Source organism: Mytilus galloprovincialis, chromosome 3, assembly GCF_965363235.1.
Source record: "Mytilus galloprovincialis chromosome 3, xbMytGall1.hap1.1, whole genome shotgun sequence".
Classification (NCBI taxonomy): domain Eukaryota; kingdom Metazoa; phylum Mollusca; class Bivalvia; order Mytilida; family Mytilidae; genus Mytilus; species Mytilus galloprovincialis.
Genome location: NC_134840.1, coordinates 43,491,147 through 43,508,326, shown reverse-complemented (window position 1 = coordinate 43,508,326; position 17,180 = coordinate 43,491,147).

Here is a 17,180-nt window from a genome sequence, read left to right as displayed (position 1 = left end):
TTTTTCAATTCATTCAAAGAACTGTGGAAATATTGCCTTGATCTTTTTTGAGATAATCAAGTCAAGATACGCTCTTTGCAGCTGTCACATCGACTCTGTTAATTTTTTTTCTTTTTCGAATAATTTTTGGTCAGAAATATGCGATCTTTCTGTAAGATATTCAAGTTTGAATAAAAATAAGCAATCGTTATCGGTCAATTTTCAATTGGAAGATTCATTTAAAGCCTACTAAACGATAAAACTTGCTATAAAATAAAATTAAGATTTAAATGTACGATGTAAAGACATATTGAAACGATTATTCTTCATAAAGAAAATGCATAAAGTACAAGTGATCAACCAAAATTGCATCTGTTAAGTCATTTGAAGAAAAACACTTAGCTAAAGACAAATATCTTTACATTTACACTTAGCAGATATATATACGTGTCATGAGGTTAATCTCCAATTGTTATAATGTCTGAGGAGATTTTCAAAAACGCAGTCAGTATAAATAATATAGACCGTTGAATCTCCTGTTTGAGTTGTTTTACACTTTTCATTTTGGAGCATTTGATAGCTTGTTGTTCCGGCGATGCGAGCCAAGACTCAGTGTTTAAGACCGCTATTTGACCTATAGTTGTCTATTTTTTACACATTGTTGTCTCACTGGCACTCATATACCACATCTTCTTATATCTATTGTATATTAGATAAGGAACTCCATACCTTCTGACCAGGTATTACAAAGAACCTCAACCAATTGTGTTAAGAATACGTATACTAGTATACTTTAATATTACAAGTTTCATATTGTGAAAATTTAACTGTATAGAACAAAATTGAACGTATGTACTATGACGAGTTATCTACCCTGTTTTTGTGAATCAAGTTTAGGGTTACAAGAGCGCAATTATTCGTAATGCATTTTCTATAGAGTACCACTGGTGTTCCGTTTTTTTCTCTCGAAGACTACACAAACTAGGGAAAAACGGGTAGCAGTTCCTATTACTAGAAATGCCAGTCTTGCATTACAACCAAAAAGATATATAGGGTCATGCGGCTCAAATTGACTTAAATGCAGTTGAAAAAGATCGTCCATTTTTTTCGCTTAATGAAAAAGGCATATTTTTAATGGCTCCGACGTTCAGAAATGGAAGATATTTTCTATACTTCGTAAAATGTGAATATGATTTTCGACAACTTTTAAACCTAATTGGATAAGCTTTCGATTAAATGTAATTCCAATCCTGTATCATCCAATCATAAGCCGTATAGGATTCTATTCTGAGTACTACTTGCCGATGAAATGTAAGCAAATAATTGCTACTGGATATTGCGATCGTGAACCAGTCTATTCCACGATGAGCTCTGTGGTGAATCTCGACAAACAGATTTTTTTGGAGATTTTCCATTGTTTGATTCTTGTGGTATTTCGACGTTGAGATTGAGAGAAGTTTTCCACAGTCAGATTTGTGGCGAATTTCAAAAGTTAGAATAGCAAACATTTCCACAGTTAGATTGGAGAATAATTTTAAAGGTGATATTGTAGGGGAGTTTCAAAGGTTATATAGGAGGGGAGTTACAAAGGTTAGATTTGTTAAAAATTCACACAAGTTTGGTTTGAAGATGCACACTGACTGTTATTTCCTGATCCTTTGAAATGTTTCAAGGCCGTGAAAAAAGAACAAATGTGTTGAATTACACACTAGAAAGAAATGTCGATCATGAATGCACCGTATCTTACTCTAAATCCGACTATTTTTAATCACATATTTTTCCATAGGGTAATCATAGTACACCTAAACTGACATCAAAATTCTTTGCTATTGTTGAATATTTTTACAGATCTTCAGTTTTATAACGTAACTTTTCCGAAATTTGTCACATACATATAAAGGTCATCGGAAGAATCTAAACGGTATAGACAGATAATTCACTTACAACTAAACCATTTGCATATGACAGAGAGGAACATTTGCATATGACAGAGAGTGCCTTGAAGACTAAAACTGAACAAATTTCGTATTTTTAAAACTCTTTTTTTATTTCTTTGGTCGATTTTTAACACTTTTTATGCTATATTACTCAAGTTTACAACTGAAACCTTTGTTTCCATATTGATACGTGAAAATGTTCTATGATGGTATTTACGTATCTAAAAAAAAACAGGAGCGCGAGAAATTATCTTTTTTTAATTAATGAAAAATTGTTTGTAGACGTCGATGTAAAAATTATAGGCTACGCGGTCGTAATTTGTAACTTTTCTATGTTTAAATAAATTGCTTCTTTGAAAAAACTGAGATTTCACAAATTGTCGCAACTCTATCCGGGCAATCAGTCATCGAGTGTAATACTATATACCAAAGCTTGTTCCGAAATGGTAATTGTTTTATTGTTGGTTGCAGCCTTCACTACCAAAATATATAATCAATTGTAAGATTTTAACATTTACTTCATTAAAGACCCATATATTTGTCCATATTTACATGCAAATAACATGTTATCAGCATCGTTTCTTTAGAGAGCTCTTTTGCTTCCTTAAGTTAAATAGGGACGTGTGACTTTTAGATAAAAAAAACTTATAATCAACCCATAATTCTCTGGTACTTTTATAGTGTTTTTCAGAATAAAAATTCATAAATATAAAAGTAATGGCCGATTTAGTTTCTTGTTTGCTAAAAGCAGTGATTATGAACTCAGCAGGGCCATTCCAAACCAAAACATCGCTGAGAAAGAGCACGTGCGAAGAAATAGAAAAGTGTCGTCTGTGACAAGATTCGCCAGAAATTGTCAGCTCGAGAGTTAATAGGTTTCAAGTCTTCTTGTTAATAATGAGAAAACTAAGACTTTATTGTTTGGCTAAGGGTGACTCTTAACAAACACACAATTGTTATTATTAAAAGATTTAATTGCAGACAATAGAATTACAACATTTTTTAATTCGATCATATTTTCCTTACTTTGTGAAGATAATCAAAACGAACAGTTCATTTAAGTTTAATTCATTCATTTCATTCATTTATTTTTCCCATTAATGACTTTTTTCCTGCATGAATTCAAACATTTATTACAGTACTCCGAAAAAAGAGTTTCACTTTGTCATTAGTGGAAAAAGAGGGTGTTTAATATTTTAAAAAATCTGCTTTCGCTCAACGGTTAAAGCTTATTATAGGTTAATCGGATTGTTTACAGTTTATACGAACATGGAATCAAAAGATTCATTTCGAAAGAGGCTAAGTGTCCAAACAAATGCGAAATTAGGGAGCAGGTGTAATAACGAGGATTTTGCTTACATTTCCTGGGGAGTACAAATCAAAACATTTATAATTGTTTTATCGGAAGTAGATAAGATAGTTGTTTTAACTTCCTGTGTAGCGTGCGTTTAACGAGGTAAATCTGACAAAATGTTTCGTGAACATATCTTTACATATTGGTAGTACATGTACACAGTCGGATACTTAATTTATTGAATGTTTACACATAAAACGTGTATTCTTCTTTTGTTCACTTTAAAATAATGTTGTTAACCATTTTTGTAGCCGTTCGTTTGATTCGTCCATTCGTTTGATGTGTTTCAAAATTCTTTGAACTTTTGATTTTGCCATTCGATTAGGAACTTTCTATTTTAAATAGTTTGCACGCTATTGAATACTAGTTAATTACTTCCATAAACTCGTTAGGGGATCTATTTTTATACCTTGAACATTTTTTTCATTGTTTCGCTCCTAAAGGACACTTATACCTCTTGACCATTCAATTGGTTATTTCTCATTTTTATTATTTATCATTTACTTTTCAAGAACTGCAACCTTTTATTTTTCACATCACACTAAAAGGAGCATAACTTAAGCTGCCAAATTCATGTTCTCTGATTCGACTTAACACCAATATTTGGACCATACCTTACTCAAAAATAGATCAAAATTACTGAAGGTCCAAAAGAAACAACTATCAATGTATGGACGCGTTATAAATATATCAGCATTTTGTTTTGTATTTAAGACCAGACGCCATTTAATTGACACCAAAATAGACATGGAATACAATGAGTGACCGTTCCTTAAGCTATATATGTCAAAAAGCTAATATATTTTGATACATCAACTTATATTGAATACCTCGTTTTTAGAACTCTATTATTATAAAACTAGAAATGAGTTGATTTGTAAAACCTTCAAATCTCAACGAATCATCGATGCATCATTTAAAACAGTGCTTGACGCAATGATATTTCATAAATCTGGACGTTGTAAAAAGTAAAATCACAAAAATACTGAACTCCGAGGAAAATTCAATCGGAAAGTCCCATGGCAAAATCAAATAACAAAACGCATCAAACGAATGGACAACAAATGTCGTATTCCTGACTTGGTACAGCCATTTTCAAATGTAGAAAATGGTGGATTGAACCTGGTTTTATAGCGCTAAACCTCTCACTTTTACAAGTCTCATCAGATTCTGTTATATTTACAACGATGCGTGAACAAAAAAAGACATACTAAATAAAATAGTAAAAATATGGGTACAGCAGTCATCACTGTGTTACAATCATGCATAAAACAAACAATTTTACAAAATGCACTCAAGCATCTATCAAATTAAAGATATATTCATTGCTTCGCGTGTCTGACGTCAGAAATTTTATGCGTCATATAGGAAGAAATTTTGTCGTTTAATGTTTACACAAAACAATATTGGTTTGTTTTGAGATTGTAACACAGTGATGACTGCTGTATCCATATTTTGACAATTTTACCCATAATATATCTGTTGTGTTCACGCATCGTTGTAAATATATACTGAACTCCGAGGAAAATTAAAAAAAGACAGGGTATAGTAATATCTTGTCTTAATGACCAATTAGAAGAACTAAATTGATGACGAGACTTGAAATTAGTCAACTCTACTCCTTTAAAACAAAACTAGGGGTAACTCAATAATTGCTCCAAAATTATTAGCAGTGCTTGCAACATTATAGAGTAAGACCTTTCGTGAGGTGTTTGCAAGAAGACAACAATAACAAGGTTTTATCTGATATATCTCAGAAAATATAAGTTAGAGCCTCTACAAAAGCCTGTGACACTGACCTACATCTTCAACAATTGCCACATTTAGTATTAAAAAAAATGAAAGAGAATAACAATATAAAAAAACTTACAATTTCGGCCATGTTGACATATGACTATACATCGCATTCGCTGTGGTCTATTTAAAATAGTTTTCAAGATAACAGACAACTAATACAAAAACATTGGCAAATATGATCATTGAAGGGAATCACTCGTATAAAGAGTCAACTGAAGACTTCTATCGTAAGGTTGTTGTTTTTTTTTTTTTTTTTTGTAGATCTTGTCCTGCTGGTCATGCTTCGTTGAGATTTGATGGTCTTATATCTTTGGTCTTACATATCAACTCATTTCTCGTATAGGGTTCGAAACAAACTTAGAGGTATTCAATCTAAGTTGTTGTATGTTAATGGTATTAGCTCACTTTCTGGTCGAGTATTGTTTATCAAAAAGTAAAATAACAAAAATACTGGAATATCAAAACGGAAAGTCCCTAATCAAATGGCAAATCAAATGATATACACATCAAACGAATGGACAACAACTGTCATATGCCTGACTTGGTACAGTCATTTTCAAATGAAGAAAATGGTGGATTGAACCTGATTTTACAGCGCTAAACCTCTCACTTGTATGACAGTCACATCAAATTCCATTATATTTACAACGATGCGTGAACACAAACGATATAATAGGTAAAATTGTCAAAATATGGATACAGCAGTCATCACTGTGTCACAATCTCAAAACAAACAAATATTTAACAAAGAAGCACAAAAATTATCTATCTTTAACAACCACATTATTGCTTCGTGTGTTTGACATCAGAAAATGTAAACGTCACACAGAAAGAAATATAAAATTATTTTGTCGTTCAAAGTATTATAAAAAAAAAATATAATTACAAATGAGGAATGGTGGTATTCAGGGTTTAAAAAAATCTACATACTGTTAATACCCACTATACGCGAGTAAAACAATTTTGTAGTTCAAAGTATTTTCAAAATTATAATAACATAATAATATAATGGCGGGATCTTTAAAAGTACAGAGCCACGCTTTCTGTTTCAGTAGATTCAGTTCTATTACCTAGTAGCTGTAAATATTCTGTGATACAGTTTATATTCCTTTGTATGGTCAAAAAATTTACTTGCTGCTGTTTTTTGTCATCTGTATATAATAATTGCGCGTTCAATCACTGTTCTGAATTTATTTTATAGCTCACTCTTTTTTGTGCCATCATGCATGTTATTTAAAAACATATTGAGATTATTATGTAAAAAGTAAAATCACAAAAATACTGAACTCAGAGGAAAATCAATTCGGAAAGTCCATAATCACATGGCAAAATCAAATAACAAAACGCATCAAAAACGAATGGACAAGAACTGTCATATTCCTGACTTGGTACAGGCATTTTCAAATGTAGAAAATGGTGGATTGAACCTGATTTTATAGCTAGCTAAACCGCTCACTTGTATGACAGTCGCAAATTCCATTATATTGTCACCGATGCGTGAACAAAACAAACTGACATAATAGGTAAAAATGTCAAAAATAGGGGTACAGCAGTCAACATTGTGTTATCATCTTAATCACTATAAAAACAACAAATGTAACGAAGAAGCACAAAAAGGCATACATCAAATTAACATCCTCAGTTTGATTATATTATACGATTATATTTGTCTATGTAAAATGCACCCATCAAGGAAGGAGGGTATGGGTACTGGTGTAAAATTGCGCGTTTGAAATTCGCACAGGTAGACATGAAATAATTTTGTCGTTCAAAGTATGACGGGATGCATAAATACAGTCACGCAAAATAGATATAACAAACACTGACTTAACAGTTAAAGTAATAATAATAAATAAAGTAATAGTGTGGTTCAAAGTATGACGTGATACATAAGTACAGAGTCACGTAAAATGTATATCACAAAAAAAGTTGGTTAACAGTAAAAGTAATATTAATAAATAAAATAATTTTGTCATTCAAAGTATGACAAGATACATAGGTACAGAGTCACATCATAAAATAATTTTGTCATTCAAAGTATGACAAGATACATAGGTACAAAGTCACATCATAAAATAATTTTGTCGTTCAAAGTATGATGGGATACATAAGCACAGAGTTACGTCAAAAGGATATCTCAAAAAACAGACAACAGTAAAAGTAATATTAATAAAGACAAATAAAAGAATAATATAACACGTAATTAAGACGATAAACAACGTCAGTACGCAAAATCTATACTTCAAGACCATCGTGTATTATTTGTGAATGTAAATGATTGAGGACTCTAATTACTTTTTAACCTCACGTATATTAGTATGCATTCCCCAAGATAGACACTACAAGAAATTGTCTTTTGGTACATACCATAATGGTATTCCAATAAAAACGGCGTTTTACCGATATTCTATTTCTTTTTTCGCAATTAAGGAAGACAGTGAGTGAATGTTCTGATTTTCTTTATGACGATACGACCTTTGTTACGTTTGCTGTTTGGTCTGTTTTTTTGTGATATCAATTTGACGTGGATCGGTACTTATACATCCCGTTGATGTGTTTGTATTAAGTTTCATTTTTGCTGGTGTGTTTTGTATGCGTGACTTTTTGTGTTTCTTTGGTAAATATGACGCGTGTCTTAATTCTTACTCTAAATATAGAACCCTGACTATGATAAGTACAGGCTTCTTTAAGATTTGCAAAGAGTTTTTCATGTTTTCTAAAAAACAATTTTTAAATCAAAATTATCAGTTTTAACGTCAAGTTGATTTCATTAGGTCATTGACGATCTTGCTCCATATCTATAGTCGCTATACTGCAATGTGATTTCACCTAATGCAACTTATCACCGATGATATTTTTACTTAATAACTTTAAGACAAGAAAGACCAATACATAGCTGGTTTTGTCTGTTCTGTTTGTGTCATTTAGTTTATACTCTTACAATCGTTTTAGTCTTTGATATCTCAACTATTTTATTTTCACATATCCTTGATTAACGATATTTTATAGAATAGGATTGACTCAAGGTTTCAATTCCCAGATCCCACTTTTTAGCAATATTTTCCCATTTCCGCTCTTTTCTCATCTTTTTCCAAGATCCCACTCTTTACCCCTTACATCCCCCATTCCCAAAAGCGTGTCGCCCCTTCATGGAAATAATATGCCAGCCGCGTTTAAGGTCAATTTCACAAAAAATATATAGAAAGTTTACAATTTAGTTTAATGCTAACCTGTACAATAGTATAAGTTTTTTTTTTGCACTTAAAGTATAAGAGAATAACTTCTTACGTATTTCAAGTTCTACATTTAAATGAAAACAAAGATCACTGAAAAACAAAAATCATGAAATAACATGACGTATGTGATTTTTTTTTTTTTTTTTGTGATTGGATGTTATAAATAATTTCCTATCATTGAACCGATTTCGTGCCATATAGCATGTTAAGGAAAGTAACACATTTTAAAACCCTTCAACTTTCCATATCAGATATACTATTTATTTCAATATTTGACTGTTATGTTAAATTAAAATACTGTACTGTTAGGCAGCAACCATTTGATTTTCTGGGGGGGGGGGGGCTATGGTTTTTTTTGGAAAAAAAAGTTTGTTTCCAGGTTTTGGTGAAAAAAATAATTTGTTTTGGACCCTGAGAAAAAAAAATTGTTTGTTTCACCCTCAGCTCCCACTATATGTAATGCTAAAATTGAAAGAAAAAATTTGTTTTTCGGTTTGTCGCTAAAAAAATAGATTGTTCTTCGCCGAAGGCGAAAAAAAAGTTTGCACAGAAAAAAAAAACCATAGCCCCCCCCCCCCCCCCCCCCCAGAAAATCAAATGGTTGCTGCCTTATAATTTTTCAATAATATTTACTAGCTGTTTAAACTAACATTATAGGGAACTATATAATAACTTATAGTTGGTGCATGTTCAGCGAGTACCATAGATGCCTTTTTCGGAGTGTCTATTCGTCCGGCTAGTAGTTAAAAATCTCTATTCGTCCGGACATCCGTCTACGCATGCGCAAATCTTCAATATCAATCAAAGTGTCATGTGACGCGGAAAGTGTCTCGGATGAGGTGTCGGATAACAAACACGCGTATGCAATGGACGTTTTGAGAATCGGAGATCGTGATTTATATTTAAAGATGTCATAAAGAAAGCAAGAGAGAATGTGATTTGTTTTTAACGAATTTCTATAGGAGTGATTCAAGAACAATAGCGTATACATGTTAACTGTGAGGAATAAGCCTGAAGTCAAAGTGAAATTGATGATTTCATGATCCCCAATTTACCTTATGGAGGCAAAACGAATTCGGAAAAAATACTATATTAAACTTGCTTGGATGCATTATTTTAAAGTTACACCACAACGAAGATCTATCAACATGCACTGATATGTCTGAACTGGGAATATGACATCAGGGTTGGAGTATCCCCCCTTTTTTCTGTTATATCATATATACATTTTTTTTTCTAAAAAAAAAATCTATCGAAAACACAATCCTACTTTTGGGGAAAGGTTACACGTGCCTACCCTTTTCTCTGATTTCCTATGAATTAAAAATTGCAGAACAATTAAAATGATGAATCATGCATAATCATTTGAGGACCTTACTTTAACCAAACTTCCCAACAACAATACATTTAGGATCTTTTAGAATCATAGATGTTTAATGATTTGCCAGACTATGTACTTTACAAGAAATTCATAAGCAGAACAACACTAACAATAAAACGATGATAGACAATATATTTTAAAACTGCTCATGCTTGATCTATCTCCTTCAAAACACGATGTTATATCTTCATCATTATATTTTTGGCCGGACAAATAGCGAAAAACCGTAAATATGCTCTTTGTCCGGCTAGCCGGACGAATAGCCACTGCCTTATTTTTTTAAAAGCATTTCAGGTGCATAAAACATTTATATCTTCATTTAGTTTACTGCTATATTTCTATAGTAGAAATTGTCTCATTTACAATTTTCACTGTTTCGTTAGTATTTTGCCGGATTTAACATAGTTTTACCAACAACAGGAGGAAAAACTTGTAACTTGTATATACTATTCAAATTATGTTGATCCCAGTGTTGAAATTTAAGTCATACTATTCTTGTTTGCATCTTTTTCTCGACGTCGTTTCAAATTGAATGAGCATTTAGTCCTTATCTGCAAATACGCAAAGATGATCGATTAAGAATAAACAAATAAGTTATTATTGGACTGGCTTTCAGACTTTTTTATCCGTTAGAAGTGCTCCAATTTTGTAATTATTTACTGGCTTTCATTCATTATTTAAAAATAATCATTTATAGTTGCTGTTATAGTAAAAACGTAAAGGATATATAATGGTTGTCACATTGAAGCAGTTGGAATCCAGTGTCACGCTTCATCGATTACTGTATTTGACACATTGTTGCTTTAAAAAAAGCTGATATTGTGAGGGGCTCTTCAAGGGCAATTTATTGTAAAAATCATTTCTAAATGATCTACACTGTAATATCTAACTTGTTGCTGATCCATATTCAAGTACCTGCATACTCGAAAGTCAAGTCGTATGTTTTCATTCTTTGATTAGATAAATAAAAGGAAACAATACCACGCCCTGTGTGATACCCAAAACTGTGAAAAATGTCGATACCATATTCATTTAAGCTTCAATTAAAGATTAATGTGCTTTCTCTGTTGAAAGCAGTCAAGTTTAAAAATCGTTTTCACCTTGTGTCAAAACTCATTCACGGATTTATAAGCATATATTGAAAGCATATTCTATCATCCATCACGGTATGATTTTTTTAATATTTCAATTGCCGCTCTCTGCGTCATGTAGTCTAGAAAACGGATTACGGCCTCGATTCTAATGAATACAAATAGACCTACCGATAGGATACTGCGAAACCATACAAAAAACTTACTACGTCTCATTGACACGGCCATAATCGCTTATTCTGAAATTATTGTTTTCAAATGTGACTATGTATAAAATTTTCCGGTAGCTCTTATATTTAATTCCTTATACGGCACGAAGTGGTACCCGTTTTAAAATCCAATCAAAAATGATACCCACCATTAAGCATCAAAAAAGTAAAATTATGATTGATAACCAACACACAACATGCATACTAACTACAACATTCTATACGGGTGTTCGGAAGTGATAATAATAGTAGAAAAGCAACAGATGAAACGAATTTAAAAGGATTTCAGAACTGGAAATTGGAAAAATAAAAATTAACACAATGATGTTTTATGTGTAAATTATTGTCAACTTATTTTCACTCCCAAGTGTAATATCTTTCGATTGACATAATTTATGAATAAGTATATAAAAACTTGTCAAAGATCATGGACTTAAAATTGTGTACGCAAGGCGCTTGTTTTCGTCTATCAAAGATCATCAACGGCGCTTTAATAAAAAATAGTTGGAATACCAAATCAATCAGGAAGTTATAAAGTATTGAAAAAACTCAAAATCCTAAAAGTTCTGCATAACTTGGCGTAGGTCCAATATGTTTTGGCTTAGACATTATTTGTTTTGGCTTAGACATTATTTGTTTTGGCTTATGCCCTTCAATTTATGGCTTGGGCACTATATGTTTTGGCTTATGTCCTATATGTTTTGACTGTCTCGGATTCGGTCCTCTATATTTTGGCGTAGGCCTTCTATGTTTTGGCTTATGCCCTCTTTGTTTTGGGTTAGGCCCTCTGTGTTTTGGCTTAGACCAGCTATGTTTCGAAACCAAAAAAAAAAAAAAGTAGTTTGAACGATTTCACATAAAATGGCGTGTCAATAATAATGCATGTCGCTAGAAGCGTGGTACCCTCGGGTACAAAAACGGTCATCCGTAGTTGCATCACACACTTTCTCGTTAGTCTTGTCGTAAATTCAGTATATATGACTCTAAAATTGTTTGTTCTCATAATACATTGTTTCACGAGTTACTGCCCTTTAAACAAAGTGGTATACGTTTACTAATTGCGATGAAAGACTATCAAAAAGCCGTGAGAAGTAAATGGTATATTATCTATATCTAGATAATGTATGCAGCAGTATGTTCGATTTGGATAACAATATCAAGTATGAACGATTCAGACTCAAATATGTTTAAATGAGGGGTTAATAGTTCTAAATTGGATGAAAACACTGTATTTGCGCCAATCAAATATAATATGCAAATTAAGGGTGCGAAATAGTCTAATTTTTTTTTGTAGCGAACCAGTTTTCGCTCCTTTTCAATAAAGTGAATATTCAGTTTTAATATCAGAATCAATTCATGATGTGGGAATTGACTTATTAATACTTTTTTCTATAATAAAATGATTATATCAGTTTTTTAATTGTATTTTTTGTTTGCTGTTTCGTTGACATCCTTCCCAAAGTCGTTTTAATCTTAACCACATTTTGATATCTCTATTAATATGTTATACAGTGTTGTATTTATTCAAGACCATATCATATTATTAAGGCATGGACGATTTATTCTATCAAAACACAATTTATGATTGATGGTTATTTCTGTGTACACAAATAGCAATTAAATTTACTTTTGTGGCTTGTATATCAAATGTAGAGACATTTGCATGTTGGAAGTGTATGAATTTCTCCTTATGCTGATCTAGATCATTAAATTTATACATTTGGAAAAATCAAGTACCATGCATGCAGAGAAGCTAAAGCTAGAAAAGCATTGAAGCACATTTTCACCCTGCAGTTAAAAGCTTTATCGCTTTATATTTGATTAACTTATAACAATTGACTCGCGTTCATCGTTCTTCAACCTTTATCGAAAAGCGCTTGATGTTATGGGGAGAGGAAAATATCTTTTTGAATTATTTGAATGGAAATAATATTGTAACAATTTTTCATGGCTATTCACTGTAACTAATTTATAAATTCCCGCCCAAGGAAAGCTTACATTGCTTCCTAATTGATGTGGAGATCTTTGTCGTCTAGCTTGTAGGCATACAGATTACAGTCGATTTTACAAAAGAAATGAAGAAGCTGATATTTTTTACATTATTTGGGTACTGATGTTCACGCGTCTTTGCTAAACTTTAAGTTGTCCATTTAGAAAAAGAATTGAAAAACAATTTTACCAATAAAAGTACGTGATTAAAGCAAAATGCGGCATATATAACAGACCCATTAAGAACCCGCATGGGAATGGCGCGATTTTAACTATTTAGTTACATGCAAAGAGGCATTGCTGTACTTTCTTTTATCTTTTTATATGCAATATTAACATGTCAACATTAATATTTTACCAATTTAATGCCTGGGAGAGGAAAGAGGACGATATCATATAATTTTTTTACGACTTTCTCATTTAATTTACGGTAAGTATCTGTCTTAACTCTGTCTTTTAAGCGTATAATTGGAGCTGACTTTTCAACGGGATCACGATGTCTTTATTAACCGTGAAACACAAAAAGTTAGCATTCCATGCCGATTTTCATGGCGGGAATCTAAGTTTTTCTTGTAATGATACACATCACATCATCACAATTTCCTGCTTTGTTTCCAACAGTTATTACTGAAAATGTATGTAAGAATTCATTATGATTGACAGCATAGATTGTAGATTTCTATTTTATACTTTTTGCAATATTAATTTTGATTTGTTTTATGTCGTGTTTATAGTTTTATTTTCTATATTGTATATATATTAGTACTTTATTAATCGACTCTCTAGACAAACTGACCACATAACATATGTTGACAATTTATGATACTTCAAAAACAAATGAAAAGCACAGATAAATAACATCTAAAACGCCATGTAGTTAATTCTGCAAATATATTTGTATATATATATAAAATGATTCTTTTTTGAAAATGTTAAATTTCTTGTATCAAAATCATGATTTAACTTTTAAATGGGATGAAAAATAAAAAATATTTTTGGCATCATCGGAATTTTTTGTTATGATCTTATTTTTCATAATTCCTTTCAGACCAACACGTACTAAATCACTTAAAAAGCTATTGTAATGATAACCAAAATAGACTATAATAGCAGCATGGACATTTAAGGTGGGACCATTCTCAATTGGTGACACAACATATTCTAAAATGCTGCTTTCACTGAAGCAACTGAGAATGGAATCTGGAATCTAATTTTTAAAATAGCTTTGTTATTCGTATGTTTGTCTATTATACAACTGGGAAAGCAAACAAACATTAGATAGATATATTTAACTTTTATAAGGAATTTCTTCTGATATTCAACAGGTGATCACTCTTAGGATTTTATCAATTCATATTGTAATGTTAAATCATCTTACTTGAATGTGAAGTGTTAAAAGGGCAATGTCTTGAGTTCTGACAAACGATACAGTTTTTTTTTTATCTGTTTGTCTTTTTTAATGAAAAGCGCAAAATCATATAAATAAAAGGAGATTTTGCGTAAATATCACTGAGCCAGCATCCCTACTTTACAAAAAGAAAAAAAAACAGCTATAGAGGTCAACGTACAGAATTTAACATTATGGTTTGAATTAATATACTGAGTGGAAATCTTAAATGAAACAAACAAGACTTGTAACTCATACCACATCTTCTTATTTCTAAGAAGACAGGCTTCAGCTGAGTTACCCTCAATTCTGCCTTTTGGTCACATCATTTCAAAATTAACTTACGTTTCGATGATGATGATCAACTTTTAACAGAAGAAAACAATCTATTTCTAATAAGGACTCAAATATACTTCATGACCTAGAAGTTAATACATGAGTTTGTAAAGCCGATAATTAATAGTATTTTCCTCTTTAAAATGATAAGATATTCGGTTATATATAGCAAAACCTTATACCACAAAGATGTTCTTATCATTATTTAAGATGGATTCATAGTGGACTAGCACGCGCCGTAACTCATTTTTTAACGGTAGTTGTTGATGTTAATCGCCATTTTATCTTATCGTGCAGCCAATCAGCGTGACTTTAATACGACATTATAAATGACCCATACGGAACTTTTACGCGCCGTAAGCTTTGATTCAGTGCAAATGAAAAAAATTGACTGAAGCGTTATAAATTTATATTCTTGAAATGGTATACTGCAAAAGTGTGATCTGTAGAAGCAATTATGAGTTTCTTGATGCCGATAAAAGAATGGTCATTAATTATTCATTTTGATTTTTCTGTCCAAATTCTGTCTGTTTGTCTTTTGATGTTGGTTGATCGATTGTGCTTCATAATACTTATTTTCATGTCAGAAGAATTGGAACATTTAAAATTTGATAAAATGACTTGTTTTTGTTGTAATTGTATATTAGAAATAGGTCTCGGGTTGTATCTACAAAGCTGATGGTATCTCGGGTTTATCAAGGTACAAGGATCCGCTTGAAATACAACTCGGCTGCGTTCGTCATTAACTTATGATTTGGGATAAATAATATTGATGCAAAATCTTAATTTAATGGAATTTGTTGTCAAAAATGATAAAGTTCCCCTTTGAGATATTGTTTTTCAGCTATGGGTTATGCTATTACAAATTCATCAACACACTGCTTGCACAGTAATTTTCTCAACCGTTTTTGCATTTTGTATTTTCGATGCGAGTTTGAACGCATTTGTCTCAACAGATTACACTATAGTAATACACCAATAAGTAACTTTCCTTTCTTCGTACTGAAGTGGCATATTTGACAAAAAAATATGCATGTTAAGTTTTTACTTCCATTTTATTCTCTCCTTTTTCAATTGCAGATACTGTTTAGATTCTATAAAAATGAATAAATCTTCCTCGAGCTTATAGTATATTTCCATCTGCAAATAGAACTTGGAAGATGCAACTGAATACCAACAAAATACCACAGAACAGTCATTGTTGGACAATCAAACAAAGTCAAATAATGATCTCGTGAAAAAAGGAAAAACCATACACAGGTGGTTAAAGTTCTGTTTATACCGTAATATATTTACAAGATACTGTGTGTTAGACCGCCTTATATTTACAAGGTAGTTGAATTATTTTTAAAACCGCCAGATATTGCCAAAAACCGCCAGATATTTACAAGGCGTTATTAGTACTGATGAAACCGCAAGATATTGCAACACTACTATTTAGTCAGATAGCATTGTGTTGAACATACTGTTCAGCATGAGTTTTTTTTTTCAGAAGCTGCGTTATATGAATATGAATCGAACTGAATACCAGAGGTTATATCAGAGAACATGGGCCGAACTTACTGCAAGGGAATAACCAGAGAACATGTGTCGAGCTGACTACAAGCACTGAAAATCTAAATTAGTCACGATGACTATTCAGTTAGTCAAATAGCAGCCGAAAGGTAGTCAAAAGCATATATGACTACCTATCAAGTCATTATGACTACCTGCATGGTCAATTGACTATGTTAGTGGTCATAGCACCACGTGGTGTAGAGTATCGGTTTTCACGCGCACTCATTCGCGTTCCCTTTGTTCCATAGATTGTGTAGATGTAAACAAACCAGAACTTGCAGAAGGCACGGCAACTGTTATTTTGTCAAATAAACCAATTGTTTAAAGTAAGTATGATGTATATTTGTTTTTATTCTAACTTACAAAAATAGAATTTAAGAAAAAGAAGTGTATAAATGAAAGTAATATCGGCACATGTTGACGTAACGACACTAAAAAAGGGGGGATATGTATACGGGAGATCAATTTTGATACACATACAACGTATTGTCGATTGAAAAGAGTATTAAGCGATATCTTTTTTCCACCTGAGCAAAAACTGTTAAAAATAAACACTGCAATCGATATTCACAACAATGAATTAAAAACTCAGGGTGGCTGTCAAGATACTGGTGCTTACATTACAATGCTGTGATATAGGATGGGTGGCTGTCAAGATCCTGGTGCTTACATTACAATGGTGTGTTATAAAATGGGTGGCTGTCAAGATCCTGGTGCTTATATTACAATGTTGTGTTATAAGATGGGTGGCTGTCAAGATCCCGGTGCTTATTTCACAATGGGTGGCTGGCAAGATCCCGGTGCTTACATTACAATGTTGTGGTATAAGATGGGTGGCTGGCAAGATCCCGGTTCTTACATTACAATGCTGTGGTATAAGATGGGTGGCTGGCAAGATCCCGGTGCTTACATTACAATGTTGTGGTA